The sequence below is a fragment of the Protopterus annectens genome, chromosome 3.part0, assembly GCF_019279795.1.
Source record: "Protopterus annectens isolate FY-2018-M chromosome 3.part0, PAN1.0, whole genome shotgun sequence".
In the NCBI taxonomy this organism is placed as follows: Eukaryota; Metazoa; Chordata; order Ceratodontiformes; family Protopteridae; genus Protopterus; species Protopterus annectens.
Window position 1 is genome coordinate 1475378838 of NC_056731.1, and position 27500 is coordinate 1475406337.

A 27500-nucleotide genomic window follows, 5' to 3' on the forward strand; every position below is an offset into this window, starting at 1 on the left:
GTCCTTGAGCCAGTTTGCAACCCATCTAGTGACATAGGGGTTTATATTTAAGCTGATGAACTTATCTATAATGCCCGAGTGGGGCATTGTGTCGAAGGCTTTTGCGAGGTCCAGGTAGGCTGTGTGGGCCACCTTCCCCTCGTCAATGGCCTTGGTGACTGCTTCAAAGAAATCAACCAGGTTTAAGAGGTGGGATCTGCCCTTAACAAAGCTGAACTGGATAGGATCCAGTGTCTGTAGGTCCCCAATATCTTTATTTATGAGGTCCATGATGATCCTTTCCATAGCTTTGCAGACCAAGCTAGTCAGGTTTATGGGGCGATAGTTTCCAGGATCCGTCGAGGCCCTACCTTTGTGGAGAGGGACCACTGTTGCTGTACACCACTCTTTGGGTACATATCCTGTAGTAAGGCTGAGATTGAACAGTAGTTTTATGTTTGGGTTTAGCTCTTCTTGGAGTTCATGTAGGACACAGCCCGGGACACCGTCTGGTCCCATTGATGCTGTGTTTTTTGCTTTGGAGAGGGCGGCTCTTACCTGAGCATCTGAGATGTCAGGGGGCAGCACTCTGCTGGGATAGATATTTGCCCTTTTGGTGGGGAGGGGGGGAGATGTTTGTGCTGAACCTGTCAGCTAGGATGTTGCCAATGTCTGTGGGTTTGGTGTATTTTTTGTCATTTTGGACTAATTCTGAGCATATCTGGGAATTCCCACCCAGGTTCCTAACATAACTAAAGAAAGCCTTGTGATTATCCTTAGTGTCCTGTGCAATTTTTCTCTTGAAGCTGGCCTTAGACAATTTTATGAGTGCCCGTAGTGTTTTGCTAATACTGATCAGAGATGCCTTCCCTTTTTGGGATTTTGCTCTATCATGTAGTAGCTTCCTCCTTCTATTGTATAGTTTGTTTATGGCTGGGGTCCACCAGACAGGGCGTCTGCCTTTGGAGGATTGGGTCTTGGTTTTATTTGGGATTGCATGATCCATGCATTCCTGAAGGTGTTCAAAGAATGCATTTATAAAGGATTCTGCGGGCTGGGCCGTATGTTCCACAGGCCCGGGGGCTTTGAAGGATTCCACCACAGTTTTGAGGAGTGTGAAATTTGCTTTAGAGAAGTTTTTCACTGTGGTTTTCTGGGCAGGGAGTGGGGTCGGGATGTGAATATCCAGTGAGATTAGTTTATGGTTTGATACACTTCTGGTCTGGAGCATAGAGTCACCATGTTGGTGATGATCAGGTCCAGTATGTTTTCCCCTCTTGTGGGAGTGGTAACAAGTTGTTCCATAGCATTTGAGTTTATAAATTCTAGGAACCTTTGGGCTAGGGTGTTGGAGCTAGAGTAATGCTCCCAGTCTATGTTTGGGTAGTTGAAGTCACCCAATATAATGGCGTTTGGAGAGACCTTCATATTTTCCAGTGTTCTCAGGAAGGACGAGTGGGGTTCCTGGGTTTGGGAGGGTGGTCTGTAGCAGGCTATAAACTGGAAGGCAGTTTTACCCACTGTTAGTTGCACATGGATAGTCTCTGATGCTTCGTGCTGTGCCACCAACCTGGAGGTGTGGGAATCTTTGACGAATATTGATACTCCTTTTGTGGTTCGGTCCAAGTTTTGGGGCTGAAAAGCATGGTGTGAGGTATAACCTGGTAGTGCTGGGGTGCTCTCGGCAGCCTTGAACCAGGTTTATGTTACTGCACAGATATCGATGTTCTCCATGTTTCCAGTGAGTGCATCTTGAGGTTTAGACTTCTGGTGTTGAGTAGCATTACTCTTAGTTTCTTATCCCTTGTGATACCTATGTAGTTGGGTTTGTCTTTTGAGCCTTGCCTAAAAAAGGCACTATGGGGGTAGCAAGAGCCTTTGCCAATATCTGAAAGCCCAGGGGTGACAGGTGCAAGCCGTCCCTAGCGAAGCATCATGGTTTGTTGAGCATGTCATCCCAGGCTGACAGGCTTTGGATCCCCTTTGAATGACATCAATACTTAAGCCAATTGTTGAAATTGATCATCTTGTCTTCGTATTGCGGCATCATTCTTGGTGAGGGTAAGATGCTACTCAAGGTCAGGGTCATACCGGCCTGGGCTACATGCTCAGAGAGCTCCTCTATGTCTCTTTTCATGTAGTCCAGGGAGGTACGTCTCAGGTCATTCACATCAGCATGGAGAATGACTGAGTCATATTTGTACTTGCCTTGGAGTGACCTGAGTGCGTATGTTATGTGGTGGATCCTAGCGCCCGACAGGCAGCTCACCATGACCTTCTCCTTGTTCAGCCTGGTGAGCAGGACGTCAGTGTGCCTGACGATAGAGTCACCTATCACAAGTGTATCAGGTGTGTTGTTTAGCCTTAAGGGCTGTGACTGTTCGGCACACTGGCTTTGTGAGCTATGTGTTGCACATGTTTTGTTTTGGGGTAGTGGTTGCTTGGGTGTCTGCTTTGGAGGTCTCTGCTGCTTAGGGAAATTTTTATTTAGAGCCTCCGAGTATGATTTTGTGTGTTTATGCATTTGGTTTGCTGTCGTGGTAGGTCTATGTGAGACTGGAATTGTAGTGAGTGTGGTTTCCTTCTCCTCCTGATTGGTTACACCAGTACTGAGCTGAGAGAGCTTAGCCTCCAGTTTGGCTATGCGGTTGCATCTCTCACATGTGTTGGAATTTGTTGTGAGAAGGAGAGGGTTGTTTGTGTACATGAGGCAGTTGTAAAATTGCCTCAAGATTCCCAGATTCACCAGCTGGACCGGAGAGGAGATTGACAACTGACCTTTGGACATGCTAGAATAGTTTTGGGAATTCCTTTATAATTGAAAAAAAATTGCACCTCTTGTTGTGAGCACTACAGCAGTCACTACTCCTGGCAGGGGTATACCAGCATGGGCCATCTGCAATTGCCAAAGTATGTTCAGTCTGCCCTACACATGTCCCCCTACTCTGCATGATTGCAAGGTCTACTCATGTGCACATGCCTTGGTGTTCACACACTGCTTTCACTATTGCTCTGGGGGTAAGGTTATGTCTGTCACAGGTCCTGAACCTGACTATGTGTGGATACTGCCATTGTTAGCATCCTTAGGATCCCTGCTGCAGTGCACTGGTGTGACATGCTGACACCCCCCCTCCTTCAGCCTTTTTGCAGATGCATGACAAATAAGCCCTACACGTGTCACTTTGCTGTGTCCCATACACTGAACACCACATGTTGCAGCCTAGTCCCAGCTGATAATATGGACTACTGTAATGCCATATGCCATGGTGTATCTCTGCAGCAGTTGCCATTGTCCTACAGGTATATACACTGATGTTGCACTGTATATGGGTGTTGTTCCATACATGTCCCTACTCTAGGTCATGTCTCCCACCATTATGTTTCCCACTGTGGACACTTTCTGCAATGACAGGATGTTAGTTATCATGTAGGTGTCTGACATACCCCATCTTTTTCACCCCTGTGATGCCGTGCATTTCACAGCAACAATATGTGCACATGTACAGCATGCATTCTGGGTAGGTGTGTTAGATGTGTGCATGGAATATACCATCACCATTACATGCCCAGTGTGTTGGCAAGCATCTACATAAACCATACTCACCAGCTACATGCTGCTGCCTTGGTGGTATCCTGGAGGGACTTACATAAGAGGGTGAGAGATGCAATGTCAGTGACCACACCTGTGGCAGTGCAACAGGGTGGGTGCAGTATTACAATACATCAATGGTACATTTCCACAATACTACCACATCTGGACATCTCTTTATCACTACTATGCAGCAGCACAATATATCTATGACATGTCAGATATGCATGATTTACTTGTACCGATGCAGATGTATACGCAACAGTGGTCTACTGATGTGCCCTGTGTCCTTACCTGTACACTGCTTGGTCAGTGTGTGGGTGACACCCACCTCCACAAAGATGTCTAGCGGTTGGTGGCTGGCCGGATGGGCAGGTGCCATGAGGCTGGCCAGGAGCTCCTCCACACATGTCAGGAGGGGTGGATGGCATGGCCTCACCTGTGGTGAGGTGATCCCCCTGGACTGTAGCAGCACGCCGACGGACATTGCAAAGTAGGTCAGTACAATGATGCCGCATCTGCTTATAACTGCAGTTGTGCAGTCCCACATCATTGCCCTGTGGACTAGGTCATTCCACAGGGTGGTCTGCTCCTGCTGGTCATGGGCAGCCCTGCCAAACAGCACTGGGTAGTTCTGGATTATGTATGTGATGTGTACTTCATTTTCAGCAGCCGAATAAGTAGGCAAACATGCATATGACATCTTGGCTGAAAGACATAAAGATGGAAACAGATCTGAGTAAATCATACAGCAAGGTTACCACAGTTCATAATACACATCTCTGTCACCCCCCACCATATCAGCTACAACAAACTGTACACACAGCTCATTAGGTATGGCTATAGCTTACCTAACATTGAGGCAGAAATTGTATTGTACCACACTTTCTGCTATGTGATTGTAGCCATATTCCCTGTGTGGACACTATCATTGCTGGCCTGTTACAGAATATTCACCTGCATGTCATTGTCAGGGCCACTATGGCTCCATATATGCCTGTGATATTGCTGCTTTGTGATTGCTGCATATCTGACATTATGTGTTATTGGGGATATCTATGCATGCAGTTGGACACGTTCCGGTATTGTTTAGACTATTACTACCAACATATATTCTATAACAGTGACACAATAACATGTATATGTTCTATTGGCCAGCAGAACCACCTCTCCAAACTCATCTGCCCATGTTACCTGGCCACATCACATGTGTGTTCCAACCTGGGGCCTCCTCATGTACTGGTCCAGCAATACCATCAGTTGGAACTAAGCCAGAGGATGTTGTCCTCCCCAGGGGGCACACACAGACATATTCCTGTCCTCTGAGGTAAGGTCCAGGTTTTGTTCTATAACGGGTTCCACAGACACATGTGGGATGTGCTACATCAGTCTGAGGCACCCAGTACACATTCACAGAGCTAACATGTTCCTTCTACTCAGCCTCCAGGCCAGGCATCTTCAGGACGTGAACTGCTGCTGTGAGTAGCAGAGGGGGAGAGGCTTGTTCCAATTGTGCCCTTATTGGAGCCCATGGAGTGTCTACATCACAGACCACACACAGCATCTAGGGTGTTTACCCACCAAATGTGTCACATACCACCCTGTAGATTGTCCTCTATATCTACCAACCCTGACCACCTCCAAAGCTATACTTGCCATACTTCCCCATATTCCCATTCCATAATTCACAGATGAGGGCAATGTTGCCCCAACAAGGGATTGACATGTGACATACTTGTCCATGTTGCACACACTGCCAGCTGTAGATATATGTGTGTATTGCTATGCGTGCTGTTGCCTCGCACATAACATGCATCACTGTGGTAGTAATATAGGGGAGATGTATTTACATACATATATGTTTGTGCGTGTGTTAGTATATATGTAGACATGTGCATATAGGTATATATCTATATATGTGTAGATAGATGTGATGTATATCTGTGCTCATATATATGTCTACACATGGGTATCTGCATGTTTGTGGACATACATGTTGAGATATATATATATATATATATATATAGAGAGAGAGAGAGAGAGAGAGATAAATATATATACCTATATGTGGGGTACATTCAGATATCAGGTCCACAATCTCACAACACCTTCCTGCACAGCTGCACTGTTCTGCCTTGCTACAACACAGACAGGTGCCACATAATGACACAGCCTGACATTAGGGGGGTATATGTAGGACCAGATTGCGGGTAACCTGATTACACACCTATGGCATTCCTGCATGCTACATTACAGATTAACCTGAGTATCTTGCAAGGGGTGAGCTGTGGGTCCCACGTGTCCATCATCATGGCATTACTTCCACCGCCAGTTATTGGCCACATAATATACATACTTCCCATTACACAACACACACTATTATGGTTTTCATCTTGTCAGTCAGTGCTGATGTACACAGTTGATGGCTATGGCCTACTACCCACAGGGACAGGCACTATTGTCCATAGCAGTTGTTTAGTTGAACATCATTACAACAACACCTGTTGGCACATATAAATCATTCCACATCATCTATCCCTTTATTATGGACCAGGTACTACATTTAGTTACATGCATATATACTTCACATACCTGTTCTGGATGGTTTGCTGGATGTTATAATAGTTTTTTCTTTTCCTTTGGCTTTTACTTTGCCTATGCCTTAGGTTTTTTATTTTTGTTATTTCTTTCTCTCTCTCTCTCTCTCTCTCTCTCTCGGTCTCTCTCCAGTAAATGGATTGAGCTGCTTTGTATAGATTGCAACATGGCTTTTGTAGGTGATACACATGATCAGGTGATGGCCTCTGCACCAATCAGTGTCCTCCACTTGCTACCTGCATACAGCATGCTGTATAGTACTTCCAGTTACCATTGTCATGGCAATCACCTACTATAAATCTCTACATCATAAGGGCATGGTCCCTTTACTTTTCCTGTGTGATGGGTGTCCTTCCTGTGTGTGGCATCAGTGTTACAGACAGCAGATACCAATACCTCTTACAGGAGATCCTGCACACTCAGGCCAGCTACATATTTGTAGGAGGTTCCAGAACTACAGACAGAGTGTGAGTAGAGTTGTATGCATTGTATTGTACTGGTGTTACAGGGTTTGTGTGTACATACTAGTTTACCTTGGAATACAGTCTATCTGCATAGCTCTCAACTGTGGGCCTATCCTCTTGATGACTAGAGGTGTGCCTATTATGTTTTGTCTGTCCACCACACAAGTCTTGTGTCAGATATTTCACTGGCAGTGTGTGTGTTGAGTGCTATCAGTACATGGCTACATCCATTTGTTTCTAACTTCAAATCCCTGACTAAGGGTATGTTGCAGACTATCCTGTAACACCAGTGACTTGCTTAGTGTATGACAACAGTTTTCCACATAAGGGGCTGTGTTCCAGCCTCTGTCCTCCACCTACATACCAGTCTTTGCACACATGACATGCTGTCAGGGGTTGTTCTGTAGTGGGCTGTGAGTATGTCATGCTGCCATTCCTGCCATCGGCTCACTGCTGTTGTATCCCCCACACATATGGTGGGGTTGGGGCCATATATGAGTGGGCTTCACCTACACAATACATGTGCCCTTATGCACTCCAGAGGCAGGTGTATATATAACTGTGGTATATGGCCCTGTATTATTGAGTCTAGGGGGATGCACTATAACTAACCTAGGCTGTAACAACATGTGGGGGTATCAGAGGTAATCTGCCTTAAGGTACAATTTACCTAAAATAAAATTAATTAAATAAATTGGGTAAGTGCAGGCCTACTGCCTCCTGCCACACAGACTGTCCTGTTTGTCTGTGTGCTTGTGATGGTGTCAGTTATGCCTTGTTATGTAACAGTTACATCTCATTGTGTGAGCTGAGGTCTTTACCCCACCCCCCACCCCCAAGGATTGTGTACAGAGTGTAGATAGAGGCTGCTGAACTATACATCTGCATTACTTACTGTTGATTGTTTGGTATCTTGTGGCCCAGTCTGTCTTTACTATTGTACTACTTGAAGGCCTCAATCTGGACAGCAACATTTGTAAACGTTTGCAGACTACTGTATTAGTATAACAGTTTCAGTTGCATTACTCTATTTATATGGATGTCAGTGTCTAAACAGCTATATGACATGGCATATACAACTGTAATAGTACACAAATAAAGCTTTCCCATTTATGCAAAACTGTGTGTGGTGTTATATCCTTTGACCTCTCTGTGGGTATATGTTGCAGGCAATGATTGTCATATGTATGGGTGGCTCATACAGTGTCCAGTTGTCCAGGTGTTAACGGTAGGCATAGTGGCTGTTCCATATTGTGTGCACCTTCTACATATGTATCTTACTATACATATTTCTGCATGTGTATATGTAGTTACATATATATATATATATATATATATATATATATATATATATATATATATGTATATCTGCATTTGCATATATGTGTCTGTGTATATATATCCTAGGGATGTTGATAGCTTCCACATTGTACATTCCCTATGGGAGCCAGACTGTACTGCATGATATGTTACTGATACCAGCCTGACATCATACAGGTGGGATGGAGTACTGTTAACATCATGTGCCCATGTCGTGTCAGGTCCTGGTTATGGGATCTGCAATAGTTGGTAGTGTATTGCAGGGCAGACATGTTTGGCTGTGGGGGGGTATACCTATTCACACAAGATGTATGTTGTTTGGGGCCACTCAACCCCATTAACGGTGCATGTGGATATATATGTTTTTATTATGTTCCCATTGCCATCTACAGATGTATGTCCATATATACCCATATATATATATATATATATATATATATATATATACACACACACACACACACACACACACACACACACACACACACACACACATATATATATATATATATATATATATGCTTACATATACATAACTTGCTGTATATAATATAGATGTAGACATATATATCTATAGATATATGCATTTGTATGGATATATGTTTATATATATATATATATATATATATATATATATATGTGTGTGTATATATATATATATATATATATATATATATATATATATATATATATATATATATATATATATATATATATATATATATATATATATTTCAATATTATATCTATATCTACATATATAGATATGTTTTATCTATTTAGATATTAATATATATACACACACACATACATCCACATGTTGGAATACATTCCCTGTACTGTTGAATGACTAGACTGGATGATATGTTTGTGAAAACATCAGGGTTATGTATATCTGACATCACTTAGTGGTAAATCATGTTGGCTATGATGTGCAGGGTCCTGAGTTTGAGCCTTGCAGAGGCTGCTTATTTTGTTGCTGGGTAGAACAAGGGCTATTGGATACAGAGTGATTAAGGCACTTCTAAGCACTTATAAGCAGGTTTGCGTGGGTTTGCACAGAGGTAAGCACTGCTAACTTCCGATTACAGTTTCTTATACTCAGTTAGCTTCTAAATTGCTTAACCAGTGTACGCATTGCTTACCCCCATGCAAACAGGCTTAAACCCGCTTACTGCTGCTTAAAAGTGCTTACTACTGCTTACCTCCCTGCTAATTTCTTTAAAAGAAAAGAAAAAAGTGTTGATAGGAAAGTGGTGAAAAAGGGTCACAAAGAGGGAGTCACAGTAGGGAAAATAGCTAGGGATGTGCAGGAATTGTGTGGGGAATGTCCATAGCTGCCCATTTCTTCTACAGTAACAGCTTTGCATATACACTGAATTAGGAGGTAGATTTGGACACTCAAACCCCCGGGGAGGGGTGAGGACAACAATGATAAGTCGTGATGCCAATTAGATGAGATTACATGTGTCCAGTGGAGACATGTGCGAAATGGACAGCTATGTATGGGGTGAGATTTTCTTTTGGGAACAGATTGCCCTTTTTTATTTATTTATTTTTTTCAGGTGAGAGTTGGATGTTGGGGAGGGATTGTAGGTATATTTGGGGAGGTAGGTTGGGTAGGTTAACAGACAAGACAAGACAAACAAGATGCAGGGGTGGTATCTGACACATGTGGGGGTAAACACCTTGATGGGGAGGGGTGTTGGGAAATTGGAAGCCCATGATCCCCCTAGTTGAAACAGTGGGACTGAGGTCCCCACCCTTGGGCAGTCACCACTGCACCTTCACAGCCCCAAAGGTGGCTGTGCTGGGGGCTGAGTTGCAGAACCAGGCTGATCCTCTAGCCATGACACACGGCCATCAAGCTGGTGTAGCAGATCACCAAATTGCTGATTGAGCTTGCTACGCCCACGACCCGGATCTGGTGATGGGTGGCAGGTTCCTGTCCGCACCTGGTCCCTGGGGTGGGGCAAGCCCCATCCCCTGAGGTGGTTCCACCTGAAGGTGGTGCAGGACCAACAGACAGGGAGGCCCCGGGTTGGGACCCAGACATGCTGGTGGCCCAGTGGCATGGCCAGCTGAGGTGGGACATGTGGGTACACTGGGACCAGCCTTCCCAAACGTGCTATAGTGTTTACCTTTTATCATCGTATGTGGGTTAGTAATAGTCAACACATTCCAGGATTGGGTATAACAGCATGCATAGATATTCCTTTTAACCCAGACACCAGATACGGAACAGTTGCAGAACACATGCATATATGGGACCACAGTGGTAATATGAACAGCATGCAGGTGTATTGATGGCACCATCCCACCAGTGTTGGAATAATTCAGCATAGCACATGCATGGGAACAATTAAAATATTTATCAAACAACAGGACATTATCAGAACATTGGAGTCATTACATACCAGTTGGGGTGGGTATGTTTTTTATTGTTGGCAATATGGTGGTGGGGGGAGAAAGATGTCAGTTAACAACTAGTATATTCCTGCAGTCCACAATTCTTTCCTAGTCAGTGGCGTTATCTGTACCTTACAAGTCTAACTACACTACCATATAGCCTTAGTTTGATAGTGATATAGCTGTTGTCGTCGTTATACAAGAACTGGTTTTACCTGCAGTATACACCTCTTACCTAGTATACCTGTGGAGGGAATGTTTGTTAACACTAACTAACTGTTCCTACACATACTTCCAGATTCCAGGTTGATGTGGTGCACATAGGTATCCAACTCTTTCTGCACAGTCTGTGGCCATGTGTTGATCACATGCAGGTGTACCCTGACATATCTAAATTATTGCGCTCTTCAACCTTTAGTGACTTGACACACACATATACATGCTTTCCTATACAGGTATATTATGTAGCACAGTGTGGGTGACAGTGATTAGTGATACTTTATTATTCAGAGAAACTGCAACACTCACATTTCCCTACAATACCAGAGTAAACAATACCAGTACAGGGTTTATTGGTTTTTATTTCTCAGCATAGTGTTCATATCCGACATACCTGTGGGAGCAATGTTTGTTAGCACTACCTGAATGTTGCCACACAAAGTTCCAGATTACACATTAGTATTATGCACAAACATCTCACTTTGTTACTGTACACACTCTGGCCACAGCTTGACAAGATGGGTGTGTAAATGGGACATACGTGGCTTCTTAGTCTCATAAGGTTTTGGGGAATTCCCCTGTACCAGCTTTGTTCTCATAGATGTGTGTCAATCAGTTATATTTCCTGTTTGCCGCCTATACATATGGGACCATCCCACTGATTTCCCAGAGGGACAGGTTGACAGACAATAGATATGGGCCACTTTACTGGACATTCTGGGCATACTTGTGCAGTCTATGGGGTATGATTCTGTATGCAGACTACTATCACTGGCAGGTTTCGAACCATGGCTGTGTGTGCCAAAAATACAACAGTTCATATCTCAGTTGCATGTGTTATTCGGGTTTTGTTGGCTGCCCTTTCCCTGTTTTCCATCTATTTGTCTCTCAGTTGTACTAAATGGCCTCTGGTGATTACACCAGTCATATACAGGCATTGCTACATGTTCTATTTATGGTGCACAGTGTGGGTAACAGTGTTTAATACAACAGTACTATTATGTGAATGCAAATCTACATTACCATATGGTATCAGAGTATATACATGCAGTCCAGCAGTTAGATCTTTATTGTCCGACTATTACGCTTTTATTTACATACATACTATATGAGTCTCTTCCTGCCATATTCTCAGGTGTATGCAGCACTTGCCTCAGTCAATACAGGTTTTATACTGGCAATTCATTTACTAATACTTTTAGATTTATTTTCTATGACAGTACATGCAAGAGCATTACTGACCTGCCTCACATTGCAACCTCTAAAGGCAACTTCCATGGGCCTCCTGGTTCGCGGCCCACTCAATTGCAGCTGTGGAGGACATAAGAGGAATATTTAGCCATACCTATCCATGATATAAATGAGCTGGCAATTATTACTCACATAGTGTGGTGATACTTACACACAGCTGGGACATCCCCTGCCGTTCTAGCCTCTTGGATCCATTGCTCCAAGAGGTCCCCCTTATGCTGCTTCAGGTCGGCCTTGTGATGCCTGACCTGCTCACCAGTTTGGGGTGTGCCAGTGGCAGTGGTGAGGTTATGAGTGAGATGGTCCCAGGCTTCTGCTTTATATTGGGAACCCTGGTACTGGCCCTGAAGCAGTCTCTGCTCATGGTCTTTGACAAGGAGTCCTGCCATGACTCTGGACTCCTGGATGCACCAGCACTGTGCCCAAAAGCGCACACCCTCTCTTTTCTGACATGGCACCTGCAAGGGAAGCTACAACCAGTTATGAAATGTATTCCCACCTGTTGGGTTTAAGTAGGGCCAATTTCCCGCACGTATTCATGATTGGCCGGTTTTGAAAAGGCTAAGCTATGGGAAAACCTGCTTACCTAAGGTTGGCATTGTTTAAAGGGTTATAACACTGGGCACATTGAATTAGCTGGCCTACACATTGCTTACACCTCCTAAGCTGGTCTGTGCAATGCTTAGCATTGCTTGCATTAGACTTTGCATTATATTTTCTTTTCGGTATTGATTTATTACTCATTACATCTTATATGTATGCCTGGTATCCATGATTCATGTGTACGTACACTGTATGGGGTCCTTGTGTTTTATTGGGGACTTCACTCTATTACAATTACACCTCACTTCTAGGCTTACTGCTGTGCTCCAGTTCACATATTTATGTTATGCAGTGGGTTATGGAACATATGACTGTATACTGATTCCTTTCACAGGTTCAGTTTGATTTTACTATAGTGAGGACTTGTTTGCTAATACCTCATTTTTCTGTACTTCTGTAATGGCTTGGTGGTTATCTACTGTGACTATAGTGTATAGGTTCCTGGGTTCAAGACCTGCAAGGCTGTTTATTTTGTTGCTGGGCAGAACAGGGGCCATTGGATACAGAGTGATTAAGACACTTTTGAGCAGTTGTAAGCGGATTTGCACGGGTTTGTGCAAGGGTAAGCACTGTTAACCTCCGGTTAATGAAGCTCACAGAGAGTTAGCTACTAAATTGCTTAACCTGTGTGCGCATTGCTTACCCCCATGCAAACGGACTTAAACCCACTTACTAGTGCTTACATATGTTTACTACTGCTTATTGGTGCTTAAACTTGCTTACTAGTGCTTTATTCATTATGACACTGACACTTCACATGTGGATTTAATGCAGTATTCCACTTCACAAATATATGTTATTTAGCAAGTTATACAACAAAAATATTGGTCATAACGTGCTTTGGCATGGAAAATGGAATGTGTTGCACTGGGACTCGAACCAGGAATGCCTGCTTGTATGGCAAATGCTCTGCCCATTACACTATTGCTATGCTGCTTCATTTGCATATATCTTCCTTGTTATCCTCTTCAGCCATGTAAGATGCATTAACGGTAGCTAAGTGATGGACACACCAGTGCACTTACAGTTAGCTTTAATTGGATTGTAAAATAAAAAAAAGATTTGTTCATTTTATTTGTAATTACTTGCTGTTGTACACGAGGTGGAATGTTGGCGGGGATATGCGGATACCTATGAGTGGTCTCGCTCATTTCTTAGCCCTTTCTGCTGTTCTTCATTGTAGGGGCATGTATATTCTGAGAGCTCTGCTCTCAGACATGCACCCTGCACTCTTACACGCTCAGTGTAAGATTAAGAGCTCAGGCAGCGCGCCTCATTACTATGCATGGCACACTGCCATCCTGCTCCTAAACGTCCGCTTCCATGCAGGACTAAGCTAGTTGTACACGGAAGATTAGTAAATCTGGGGGAAGCTTTTTAACAAATGATGAAAGATTACAAACAGAGAAACTATAGGTTGGAATTTGGGAAATGTGAGATGTTCTGGAATAGCTGTACTTTGTAGAACTACTGTAAAGATATTCGATGTAACTTTAGCAAAAATTGTAAAATTAATTATTGTAGATTTAAAATAGGCTAATTATATAAGTTTAACTCTATATACTTGTTTTAATTATAAGGGAAAGCTTATTTCATCAGATATTTGACTATGTAATAATAAATATGACTACTATACTAATAGTAGACTTTAATTGTGATTTAAGAGGCAAGCATAAAAAGAAAGGAAATGATTTAAGAACAATGTTAGAGGTTATAAGATGTGGTAAGTTAAAACTTTGTTACAAAAATTCATGGACTTACAAAATGGGGTATGTATAGAACTGAAATAGATTTTTTACAGTATTTGAAGGTTTAGTTATATGAGAAAGGGGAGCTAGTTGAAACAGGATTTTCTGATCATTTTGCAGTATGGCTAGAGATAAAGGAAAACAAGGAATATATAAAAATAGGCAAATGACTAAAAAGGATGAATGAGAAAGCATGGAATGAAAAAGGAAAGAGAACAGTAATACAGTTATGAAAGATTATGTTACTATGAGAACATTTTATAAAAATGGTATGAATGGTGGATGATATTTATGGGAAAATACAAAAAAAATATTTTATACAGTGGCAATATGATGTAAGAAAAGTAGAGAAAGCAAAATATAAAATAACATATAACAATGCATTGGAAGATTTAGAACATGATGATAGATGGTACTTTCATAAAGAAAAAGAATTATAAGAAAGAAATCAAGAAATGGAGGAGCTGTCCGATCTTGCAGCCCAGGCAGGTATGACCTCAGCCCTGAGTAGCATCCTGCCATTATCCAGAATGATACCACAGTACAAGGACAAAATGATTGACTTCAACAATTGGCTAAGCTTCTGGTGTCATCCTAAGGGGATCCAGTATTTGTCTGCATGGGCAACATGATCGACAGATCACGATGCTTTGCCAGAGATGACCTGTCACCCTTGGGATTCCGGATATTGGCTAAGGCTCTTGTCACCCCTATAGTGCCATTTTAGGCAAGGTTCAAATAACAAATTCACCACTGTAACCAGTACAAGCAAGCAAAATCTGAGGGTAATGCTACTCAGTGCTAAAAGTCTAAACCTCAAAATGCAATCACTCGAGGCACACCTTAAAATGGAGAACATCGACATCTCTGCAGTGACAGAGACCTGGATCAAGGCTCCAGAGATCACCCTTGCATTACCAGGCTATAATTCATACCACACCTTTTGGCCACCTAACCTGGACTGAAACACTAAAGGTGGAGGCGTGTCCATATTCATTAAGGATATCCACATCTCCAGGCTAGTTGCTCAGCATAAAGCATCTGAGATTATCCAAGTGCAACTAACTCTGGGCAAGACCGCAATCCAAACTGTAGCTTGCTACAGATCCCCCACCATGCCCCAGGATTCGCACTCCTCATTTCTTGATATACGGGAAAATATTAAGGTACAACCTAACACCCTAATAATGGGCGATTTTAACTACCCCACCATTAACTGGGAAAACTACTCATGTACCAACTCTTTTCCTCAATGTTTTCTGGAATTCATAAATTCCAATGCCTTAGATCAACTTATCCACACTCCCACCAGGGCAACAATATCCTAGACCTGATCATTACCAACATGGGCAACTGGTGTTCCACACCAGAGGTAAATTTCTCGTTGGTCAGATCCGACCACAAGCTAATCACCCTAGACATCCACATCCCACCCCACACCCCCACACCCTTAGGGAAACCACTGTAAAAAATTTGTCCAAAGCCAACTTCACGCCTCTTAAGACAGAAGTGGCAAACATCACGACACCCATGCAGACGGACAATAGAGGTATGACTGCTGAATCCTACACAAATGCACTTTATAAGCACTTACACAAGTGCATGGATTGTGCAATCCCTAACAGAACCAAGATGCTATCCTCCAAAAAAAGGAAGCCAATCTGGGGGTCTTCTGCCATAAACAAACTCTACAACAGAAGAAAGAAACTGTTGAAAAAAGAGTAAAATCCCATGATTGGAGGAACTCCCTGGTCAACCTCAGTAAGAAGCTGAGATCCCTCATAAAATCCTCCAAATCTAGTTACGAAAACAATATTGCCACTGATTCTAAAGACAACCACAAAGCATTCTATAGCTATGTCAAGAATCTCAATGGTAACACTTAGATCTGCTCTGAGTTACAGTACAACGGCACTAAATATACAGAACCAACTGATATTGCCAACATCCTGGCAGATAGGTTCAGTGCTAACTTTACCCCCTCTCACCCACTAAAGGGGCCATCTCTATACCGGAAGAATGCAAAGTTCCTGTAATCCCGGCTGCACAGTTAAAAACCATACTCTACAAAGCCAAGAACACAGCATCCATGGTACCTATCAACATCCCAGGCTGCATTCTACATGAACTACAGAACAAACTGGCACCCAACCTAAGTACCATGTTCAATCATAGCCTCACCTCAGGCTTTGTTCCCACTGAATGGCACACAGTGGCAGTTATCCCAACCCACAAAGGGGGAACCACCAAGGACCCCATGAACTACCGCCTTATTAGCCTAATGAGCCTGTTCTGCAAGGCTATGGAATGTATCATCATGGAACTTATAAACAATGACATTGGTAATTTCCAAACTCTGGACTCCATCCAGTTCGCGTTTGTAAAAGACAGATCATGCCTCCTAAACCTGATAGTCTTCTTTGAAGAAGTCACCAAAACAGTAGATGAGGGTAAGGTGATTCACACAGCCTATCTCGATCTCACTAAGACATTTGACACAATCCCCCACTCTGGAATTATAGATAAACTCACTAAACTAGGTATAAATTCCTATGTCACAAGATGGATTGCAAACTGGCTCACTGACAGAACCCACACTGTGAAAGTAGCAGAATCCAAATCTGACTTCAGACCAGTGACAAGTGGAGTACCACATGGTTCAGTCCTCGGTCCTCTCCTGTTTGGTATCAACTTCTCTGAAGTACAGGATAACACTGATGTCTTTGGCTAATGAAGTTCGCAGATGACTGCAAACTACAAGCCATAATCAAAACGCCTAATGATGTGGACATCCTACAAAAGGGCCTCACTGAGACAGAGCGTGGTGTCAAAGCCATGGCCTCAAGCTCAATGCCAAAAAGTGCATTGTCATCCCTTTTGGTAAAAACTCTGTACCCATGAACTACCACATAGGCAGTAGTCTACTTAATACTGAAAGTGTGATAAGAGACCTTGGGACACAGGTAGACAGTAGTCTCTCCTTTGATAATCACATTGCCACTGTAGTCAGGAAATCCTTCTACGTGGCACACCTCATCACAAAAGGTTTCTCATCCATGAAAAAAGATGTAATTGTTCCCCTCTACTCATCAGTTATTAGACCCATTATAGAATACAGTGTCCCTTTTGGTATGTACTTCACAAGACATTCTACAGAAGGGCCTCACTGAGACAGATGCCTGGTGTTAGAGCCATGGCCTCAAGCTCAATGCCAAAAAGTGCAGTGTCATCTCCTCTGGCAAAAACTCTGTACCTATGAACTACCACATAGGCAGAAATCTACTTAACACTGAATGTGTAATGAGACCTTGGGACCCAGGTGAACAGTAGTCTCTGCTTTGATAGTCACATTGCCACAGTAGTCAGGAAGTCCTTCTACATAGCACACCTCATCATAAAAGGGTTCTCATCCAGGAAAAAAAGAGGTTATTGTCCCCCTCTACTCGACACTCATTTGACCCATTAAAGAGTACAATGCCACTTTTGGAATGTACCTCACAAGACATCTGCAGCAGTTGGAAAGGCCACATAAGTACCTCACAAAGAAGATTACTGGCATAAAACAAATGCCCTACACAGGCCATCTCAAAAAAACTCCAGCTTTACTCCGTAGCATATTGCCTCTGGTGATCTCTGCCTAACATATAAAGCTATGTCAAACCCAGAGCTGTTGGAAATGATACACCAAAAGAAATCCCAATCCCTCTAAGCTACACACTCTAGGGACCTAAACCTTATTACCACAATAAACAGGACATGCTGGAGGGTTAGATTCCTGTTCTAGAGACTTCCCATACTCTGGAACAGGCTACCCATCTATGTCAAGCAAAGTTCTTCATTAACACTCTTCAAGAAAAATCTTGATGAGTGGAATCGGAAATAGGAAATACACTGTGGGAATCACTTCTGTGTCTCTGCTCAACAGTGGCACAGGAAAATAACTTTCTTGGGTGGCATAAGCCAGGGAACCTTGTTGGCTAGGCTTACATAGGCCCTTGGGCCAATAGCTTAGTACCTACCTATAAACCTATGAACCTAAGACATCTACAGCAACTGGAAAGGTCACAGAAATACCTCACAAAGTGGATTACAAGCCTCAAACAGATGCCCTATGCAGACCAACTCAAAAAAGTCCAGCTTTACTCTGTCACATATATACTCAGAGGTGATCTCTGCCTAACATACAAAGCTATGTTAAACCCAGAGCTGTTGGACATGCTCCACTTAAAGAAATACCAATCCCTCCGAGCAACATGCTCTAGGGACCTAAACCATGACACCATAATAAACAGAACATGCTGGAGGGATAGATCCCTGTCCCGGAGACTTCCCATATTCTGGAACAAACTACCTATCTATATCAAGCAAAGCTCCTCATTAGCACTCTTAAAGAAAAATCTTGATAATTGCATAGGAGATAGGAAATTCACCCCAGGGATCACTTCTGTGGCTCTGCTCGACAGGGGCACAGGAAATTTTTTTTTGGGTGGCGAAAGCTAAGGTATCTTTTTGGCTAGGCTTATATAGGTCCTAGGGCCAATAGCCTAGTACCTACCTATGAACCTATGAAAAAATATAAGATTTGTTATATAAGCAAAAATATTTTTACAAGGAAAAAGAGAAGTATTTGGTTACTTAAGCAGATTAGTAAAGAAAGAACCCGGATAGCTCTTAATCTCAGGGTTGTGGGCCCATGCCCAGCATTGGATGATTGTATTTTTTTTCCTGACTGACAGAATGCACACTGTCAAATTTGGGGAATACACCTTCAGTAGACCATTTACCAGTGGTGTACCATGAGGGTCCATGCTGGGCCTTCTACTGTTTGGAATCTATTACTCTGAAGTGTAGGCAAAGGTTGATGGTCTGTGGCTTACCAAGTATGCAGACTGTAAACCAGACCCAATGAGAGATGTGAACATATTACAGAAGGGGCTGATGCAGGCAAATGATTGGTACCAAAGTCATAGACTAAATCTTAACACAGGAAATGCCTCCTTATCCCCTTCGACAAAGAAGTAGCCCCTGCTAAGTATGATATAGATAGTGACCCTCTAAGCTCAAACTCAGTGGGGTGAGACTTGGGAACACAGGTTGATAATAATTTAAACTTCAATCACAATGTGTCCAATGTGTCCCTAGTGGTAAGAAAAGCCTACATTGCACACCTCATAAATAAGGGCATTGCATCCAAGACTAGTGAGGTTATGACAGTGCTGTATTTGGCCCTTATCAGACCAGTAATTGAGTACAATGATCCCTTCTGTATGTACCTCATCAGACACAGCAATGGGAGAGACCACAGAAGTTTCTAACAAAGAGAATCCAGGGCCTCCAAAACAAGATCTACACGAAAAGACTGAAAGCCCTGTCACTGTGCTCTCTATCATACAGGCTGCTGAGAGATGACTTGTGACTGGCCTACACAGCAGTCTGTGACCTAGCCCAAATGGAAATCCTGCACATCCACAAAACAAATGGGACAAGAGTAACTCATTTCAGGGATCTCAACCTAGCCTGTGACATTAACAGAACATGCTGGAGAGACAAATATATATCCCAGAGACTGCCATTTCTCTGGAATAAGCTTTTGCTCCATGTGAAGCAGAGCTCCTCAATGACCCTATTTAAGCACAACCTTGACAACTAGATGGGTGACCGTAAATTCACCCCAGGGGGGGCATCTATGTCCCTCATGGACGGGGCAGTTGGTGCTGATCATAGAATTGCTTTGGTAACAATGACCATTTAACAATGGTCAGTAAGGGTACTCAGGTTTTTACATGGCTAGGCTTGTAAAGGCCCTTAGGTCATTAGCTTAATAACCTCCTATGAACCTATGTGTAATGACAGAAATAAAAAATGCAAAAGGAGAAATAAAAAAGTTCTCAGGAAAAGATTATGAATAGTGTAGTACAATATGTGCTAGAAATATTTAAACTAAAAATAAAGTAATGAAAAAAAAACACGGAAAGTAAAAAAGTTAACAGAAAAAGAGACTAAAGAGTTGGAAAAGGAGATTTCTTTAGAAGATCTAGATAAATTATTTGGACAAGTAAATATAAATTTGGTTACATGACCAGATGGAATAGGACATGAAATATATAAAAACTTAAGGGATTGACAAAAAATATATTTTTTAAAGAATTTGAATGAATGGTTAATGAAGGTATTATGTATAAAGAATTATATAGTGGAATACTTAAATTCATAAAGAAGAAGGAAGATGGAAGACTATTAAGAACAACTGGAGACTGATAGTATTAAATAACAGATAAGGGTCCGGATTCACAAAACCTCCGTGTAAAAGTTAATATGTCTTACATGGTGGCTGCAGTCTAACGGTATGACGTCAGCATGCCATGCATATTCATGAGGGCATGCTGAATCATACCCTAGGCTAACACAGTCCATGTAGAAAAGTAGGGGGCGTGTCCGAATGCCAAGTTCTGTAAAGGGACACACCCCCAGAAGAGACAGAGTCCTGAAAGTAAACACCCATGAGCAAGTCCGCGGAAATGTCAAGGAACACAACACCACACATGCCCTCACAGACTATAAACCCAACTGTATTGTAAAATGTAAAAATAGCAGTTTAATTATTTTTTTTATAATTTCCAAAATGTTTGCCCATAGTTGCGCTCGTTTGCGCGGGTATACCCTCCGCTCAGCCACAGTTAGCAGACATTGAAAAGCATATAAGATCTAAATATGCAAATTAAGCCAAGTAGCAATAGCGTAGTGGTAGAGACGTTGGCCAAAGAGGAGGTAGTCACGGTTCGAGCCCCCACAACATTATATATATATATATATATATATATATATATATATATATATAAACTATAATTTAAGTAAAATGTAATGAAATGGGCCATGTATTTTTGAAGAAATCCGACATAATAAAATATAAAAAAAAGGATCATAATTGCCCATATCTTAGCAAGCTGAATATGGGTGCCCATAGGTGAGCAGCACTTTAACAAGCTTAATATGAGTGCCCATAGGTGAGCAGCACTTTAACAAGCTTAATATGAGTGCCCGCAGGTGAGCAGCAGTTTAACAGGTTTAATATGAGTGCCCGGAGTTGAGCAGTGCTTTAACATGCTTAAAATGAGTGCCCGTAGTTCAGCAGCACTTAACCCAGCATAATATGAGTGCTTATAGCTAAATAACTTGTTACCCAGCATAAGCCATTTGCGCGGAGCTGCGCAGCATGCCAACCAGCTTACCATCGGGCAACATTGGGCAAGCTGTATCAAAGCTGCCTTTACACAGGCACACCTCCTAGCCTGTCTAGACAGTAGTAAAATAAAAAAAGCAATGCCTAGGGTCGAACCTGGGATACTGTGCACCATAGTCAAAGTACTGAACCACTAAGCCATGACAGTTGTACTGAGGAATGCAGTATTAGCATATATATAGGAATGAATGGAAATAGAAGCATGAAAAAGCAGGTTTTTTTAAGCTGATAAATATCCAAAATGGCCAATCACAGATAAGTGTGGGAAAACAGTCATATATAAGCCCCATAGGTGGGAATACACAGCATAACTGATTGTGGTACCCATTTGCAGTCAGGATGGCAGGTGCAGGAGAGGGAAGTCGATTTAGAGTACAAAGGTGGGGTGTTGAGGAGTCAAAATATATGTTTTGGCTCCTAGTCGATGATCATGAAGCACAACTCATGCAGGGCCAGGTTCACTGGGGTGCGTACAAGGCAGAGGCGTGGAACCGGTTAGCACATGATCTCACCAGTGCCACAGGCATTCCGAGGACTGGTGAACAGGTCCATCACCACCATGCAGACCTGAAGCGACAGAAGGAGGACCAACTGAATAGTTGGATCCAGGAGGCCCGCCAAATGCCCAACGCCCAACTACTGAGTAAGTATCCATGTAATTAAGTAAGTAAGAAATGCTATCCTAGCCTATAGTATGGAGACGTATGTTCCAATATTACTTCCTTTATATTACAGCTGCAGGTGTTCGTTCCGTGAATCAGCGAGCCTATGCTGATAAGCTGCTGATGTTATGCCACCACGCAGGTTAGTAATTATATAGCTGGTATTGTCATAGAATATAAGTGAGACAGATTGTAAAAGAGTTCAGTGTTGTAACCCACTAATAAAGGTCAAATAAGCCTAGAAGAAAGATTCTGCTAGTATTGTAAGATTAGATAAGTGATGCAGCCTGGAAAAGAGTGTAATGCAATCCAGTAATAAAGATTAAACAAGTCTCAAATAGAGTTTCCACCTGTATTGTAATATCAGATAACTGCTGCAGCCAGAAAATGAGTGGTAATCAATCAACAAAGGATAGACAAGTGTCAAATACATCCTTGTAAATTCTGCCATATGAAATAAGTGAGTCAGCTGGAAAGGGTTGTTGTAAACCAGTAATAAATGTTAATAAAGCCTAGAATTAAGTACCATACTGAAATGTAAATATAAAATAATTGAGAGAGTGTGAGAAAGACAGTTTGAAGCTACAATGAAAGCTGTAATAAGTCTGGAATAAAGGTATACTGTAGTCACGACGTAATGAAATGAATGAGACAGCCACAACCAAAGAGTGTAATGTGTTAAATAAAATACAGAACATGGACTGTGTCCATCCCACAAATTGGATATGTTGCTGTAAACTTGCATTATGGAAATAGTATGGTTGTATGAAATGCTGAACATCCACAGTTGTCTAGACCCATATAAATCAAATGTAGCAGGATGCTGTACCTGAACACAGCCAGATATGAACATATATGAATAAAAATGGAATGTTTATTAATGTAGCAGTAACATCCCCATCACCAACATTCCTAAGGTTACATACAGGAAACTGTACTAATACATGTAGGGGATATATATCTGCATCTACTAGGAATGTACAGTATATGTATAGGTAGTTTTAGTTGTTAATGTAAAATTTCTCCACCTTCCCCTATTTTCACAAATGATGCCATTCCACACCAAACCGGGTATGTGTAGTCACAATTAATTCCCATGGACATTTGTCCTGTTGGTTCATACATATCTGCATGTACATTGATGCATGTGCCCCGTTCACATATCCAAACCTCATGGCCTGTTGCCAACAATCAACCCTACATGCTGTTGGAATGTGCACTGTTGTTTTAAATATGCATGTGTTATGCTTGCTGCTCAATGTTCGGAATTCGTGGGTGTTTGGTTAATGGGAATACTCTTGCATGCTGTTACAACTAATTTTGAATGGTGTTGTTTGTTACTAACCCAAAATGCCATAAAATACTGCTAAACATAAGACAACAGGGAAGGCTGGCTAGGAACAAGGAACAAAACAACGAACCACAGCTACTGAAGAGTTTTCAGTTAAAAACTATGCAAAGTACTGGTAGGCAAAACAACAGGGAAGGCGGGTTCCAGGTGACCAACCTCTCCCACCTCAGCTGGCGAGTGCACCTGGCACCAGTGCCCAGGCCGGGACCTCCTCCTCCGGTGGCCCTGTGCCACCTTCAGGTGGAAGCGCTGCAGGGGATGGGGCTTGTCCCCCCTCTGCAAGCATGGCCGGAGGAGAGCCTCCACTCACCCTCCATAGGGTCCGGTCTGTGGTGCGTAGTGAGATCAGGCGTTCTGTGACTGATCCCCTACACCAGCTTGAGGCAAGGGTGGTGCAACTCACGGGTGTGCCTGCCCATCCTATCCAGCCCCCAGCACAGCCCCGGACTGGGCTGTGAAGGTGCAGTGGTAACTGCCTATTGGTGGGGATTTCAGTTCCACTGTTGCCATCTGTGGGCTCATGGGCGTGCAGTATCCGAACATCCGTCCCCGTCATTTGTGTTTACCCCCACATGTGTCATACTCCGCCCCTGTATGTGTCTTGTTTGTCTTGTCTGTTAACCTCCCCAACCTACCTGCCCAAATATACCTACTTCCTATACCTCACATTCCACTCTCTCCTGAAAAAAAAATAAAAAAAGGGCACTCTGTTCCCACAAAAAAATTACACCCCATACATAGCTGCCCAATTTGCACACATGTCCACTGGACCTGTAAACTGATAATTCTAATTGACAGTACAACATATTTTGTTGTCCTCACCCCTCTCTCAGGGGTGGAAGGTTTCAAACATCACACCAAATTTCACACATATGCACAGCTGTTGCTGATAAAGAAATGGGCAGCTATGGGCCTTCCCTACATCCTTCCTGCACATCCTGAGCTTGTTTTCCTACTGTCATACCCTCGTTGTGCCCCCTTTTTCACCATTTTCCTATCTCCCCATTTTATTTTCTTTAAAAGTAATTAGCACGGGTGTTAGCGAGATGTAAGCACTTTTAAGCAGTCATCAGTGGGTGTGCACTTGTGTGTGCTTAGCTAAGCGAGTGTGCGCTTAGCTAAGCGAGTGTGCGCATGTGTAAGTATCGCGCAAACCAGCGCAAACCCGCTTACAACTGCTTAAAAGTGCCTTAGTCACTCTGTATGACAAGGCCTGTAGTCTGCTCATCAGCAAAATAAAATACCCCTGTCAGTCTCGAACCCCCGAACTTTGGAAGCACTACTCTGCATGAATTACCACTGAGCCATGGCAGATATACAAGAACTTGGTGCTGAAAGAAATATATCATGAAATACAAGGAGTGAATGTAAAGGGAGTATAAGAAGGCCATTACACAAAGCTTGTTCCCTGAATCCGTACTAGCAATTCTTGTGGAATTGCATTACATTAGTGTGGTAAGAGAAACAGCCATGCTAGGAGGTAATAATGTTACAGTAACACCTTACAAACCCCACACAGTATCAGAGCAGGATAAACACCGCCATATTTGAATAGGTATGAGGCCAGACTTCCCAACTGTGACTGATTTACAGGGATGTCCCTGATTTGCAAAAAAATTTTATCTGTGCCCCACACACTCCCTGTGAAATGTACTAACAGTAGGCAGAAAGGTGGGGTATCCCATGTAATGGTGACTGTCAATAAGTTAAAGTAGACACTACCTGCATGTCAGAAATTGTGTAGTAATACATATGCTCAAAATACCCCACAGTCACAACTGCAGAATATCTGAAATATATCACGGGTGTATCCCACTGATATGTACCTTTCCCTGAGGCTGGTCAAATATATACCTGAGAGTATCTGAGGCCTGCAAGTGTCAGAAATACACAGGAATATCAGCCTGTCTGTTGTTACACACTCTGAGGATAGCTGTAGAATTACTCCCACAAGCACACCCTCATGTAGGAGTACAACACAGAAATATCAAAGGATGTAGCCATCTAACAAACTAATGACAGTATAGCAGTTTACAAGCACGGCATGTGCCTGATATTCATAATTTTTAGTACAAAATACAAGGCCCTAGGACTGCTCAGCAGCAAAATAAAATACCCTTGTAAGTGTCAAACCCCAGACCTTGAGCTCACCAGACTGCATGCAGTGCCACCAAGCCACAGCAAACATATAAGAAGTTACAGCTGAAATAAATATATCATGCATTACAAGGAGTGAATGTAAATGGAAAATAGGAAAGCTATAGCAGCACATTCCAGTAAAGACAAATATCAGGCCTTCAAGGAGTGAATGTAAAGGGAAAATACAAAAGCCATAGCAACACATTGCAAGAACTACTGTTGTATACCAGTTAATCCACAGCTCCCACAGGAAAGTACATACTCCCATGTAAACAGTGTTAGCATTAGCAGGTGTGAGTTAACATGCACACTCAGAAGAGTGAACTGGAAAAAGCAACAGTCAGGTTTCAGTACAACATGCATTTCAGTGGCTACAACACAGCCTTAGATATGAGAGACATACCAACCTTCTGACTGAAACAACAGTGTCCACAGCAAACCAGCATGGCCCCCACCTTGCAAAACTGAAAGGCCTATGCCTACCTAACCTGACATTTCATACCAGTGTCCTGAAATCACAGTGAGATCTCCAATTACCACACAGCAGGCTGCATGCAATTAGTAAATGCTGGCCACCAATTGGTGCAGAGGCCGTCACATGCACATAGGTTCATAGGTTCATAGGTTCATACTAGGCTATCTGCCCGAGGGCATTTATAAGCCTAGCCCATCGTTTTGTGGCTTACGCCACCCCTTTAGTATGGGGAACTATACCCATTATTTTGCTGTGCCTCTGTCGAGCAGTGACACTGAGGTAATTCCTGGGGTATATCTGCGATCTCCCATCCATTGGTCAAGATTTCTCTTGAACAAGGCCAGCGAGGTGCTCTGCCTCACATGTACCGGGATTTTGTTCCACAGCATAGGGAGTCTTTGGGTGATGAATCTATCCCTCCAGCACGTCCTATTAATAGCCGTGTCGAGGTTTATGTCTCCCGCCTTGTGGCTCTGATGGATCTAGATTTTTTGAGGTGAAGCATATTCATCAAATCTGGGTTTGACATGGCCTTGTATGTTAGGCAAAGGTCACCTCTGAGCAAGCTGCGACTGAATAGAGCTGGAGTTCTTTCAGTCGGGCAGCATAGGACAGATTTTTGAGACCCTTTATCCTTTTGGTGAGGAACTTTTGTGTCCTCTCCAGCTGCTGCAAGTGTCGGGTCAGATACATTCCGAATGGGGCATTGTACTCAATCATTGGTCTGATGAGTGATGAGTAAAGGAGACTATGACCTCCCTTGATCTAGATGAGAATCCCTTCATGATAAGGTGGGCAATGTAGAAGGACTTCCTAACTACTTTAGCTACATGGGTGTCGAATGACAGACTACTATCAACCTGGGTCCCCAGGTCCCTGATAACTTCTTCTGTGCTCAGTGGATTGCCACCTATTTGGTAGCTAGGGGTAACCTTGTTTTCCAAGGGTATGACTATGCATTTTTGGCATTTAACTTTAGGCCGTGGCTCTGGAACCAGTTATCTGTTTCTGTGAGACCCTTCTGAAGGATATCTGTGTCAGATGTGTTTTCTACTATGGCCAGTTTGCAGTCATCTGCAAACTTTGTCAGCCATAACCCTCCTGTGTTTGCTTGTACTTCGGAAAAGTAGATGCCAAACAAGAGTGTGCCCAGGACTGAGCCCTGTGGGACACCACTTGTGACAGGCTTTGAGTCTGACATGGCGCCAGCAACTCTGACCCTGTGGGTTCTGTCACTCAGCCAGTTTGCAACCCATCTTGTGATGTATGGGTTAACATTTAAGCTGATGAGTTTTTCAATGATACCCGAGTGGGGTATTGTATCGAAGGCCTTAGCCAGATCGAGGTAGGCTGTATGGACTGCCTTTCCTCATCAATGGCTTTGGTGACTGTTTCAAAAGTCAACCAAGTTTAAAAGGCATGATCTGCCTTTGACAAAGCCAAACTGGGTTGG